This window comes from Octodon degus, unplaced genomic scaffold (genome assembly GCF_000260255.1).
Source record: "Octodon degus isolate 3935 unplaced genomic scaffold, OctDeg1.0 scaffold00098, whole genome shotgun sequence".
NCBI lineage: Eukaryota > Metazoa > Chordata > Mammalia > Rodentia > Octodontidae > Octodon > Octodon degus.
The window spans coordinates 281,370-282,097 of NW_004524674.1; positions in this window are offsets into that span (position 1 = coordinate 281,370).

Here is a 728-nt window from a genome sequence, read left to right on the forward strand (position 1 = left end):
CCAGTCACTTGTGGCAAATGGTACACTGGTTCCTAAAGACTTCCACCCAGAAATGACCAGCTTCTATGCACATTCCAATTTGGATGGGATAGTACCAGGATATAGGGCGTGTTGCCCAGCACTGTTGTCTAGTTTATCATCTAAAGAGTAAGCCAATGCCATTAAGCACCTACTGGTACCTCCCAAGAATATGAAAGAAAGCCAAGCTTTGTGGTACAGGCCTGCAATCCCAGCACTCAGGAGGCAGAAGGATCGCTGCAGGTTCAATGCCAGCCTGGGCTCAAGAGCAAAGTCAAGGCTTGCCAGAACTACATAGTGCCGTCCTGCCTCAACCATGCTCTCCTTCCCCCAAAAATGTGGAAAGAAGCAGTAAGTAGTTTATGACTTCAGGCTGGAGAAACGAGGCCTTGACAGCTGTGCATAATCCTCCACCCCCACAGAAGCCCAGGCCACATCCAACAGAAGCAGCAGGAGGACCCCTCATTGACAAGCTGGGACCCTGCAAGGCTCAGCCTTCAAAAGTAAAGTAGGCATCAAGTCTCAAAAGAAGACATAGAGTTCCTGGGCCATGCTGCTCACAGGGCTGTGCCGCCCGGCTTTGCAGTGCTCCTGTCTAGTTCTTTTTTTTTTTTTTTTTTTGCTCCAAAGGCCTTCAGGGCAGGTTTGGCTGGCTTGAGTTGTGGGGATCGAACAACAGCAACCTGAGCCTGAGTGCTTTGTTGAAGCAG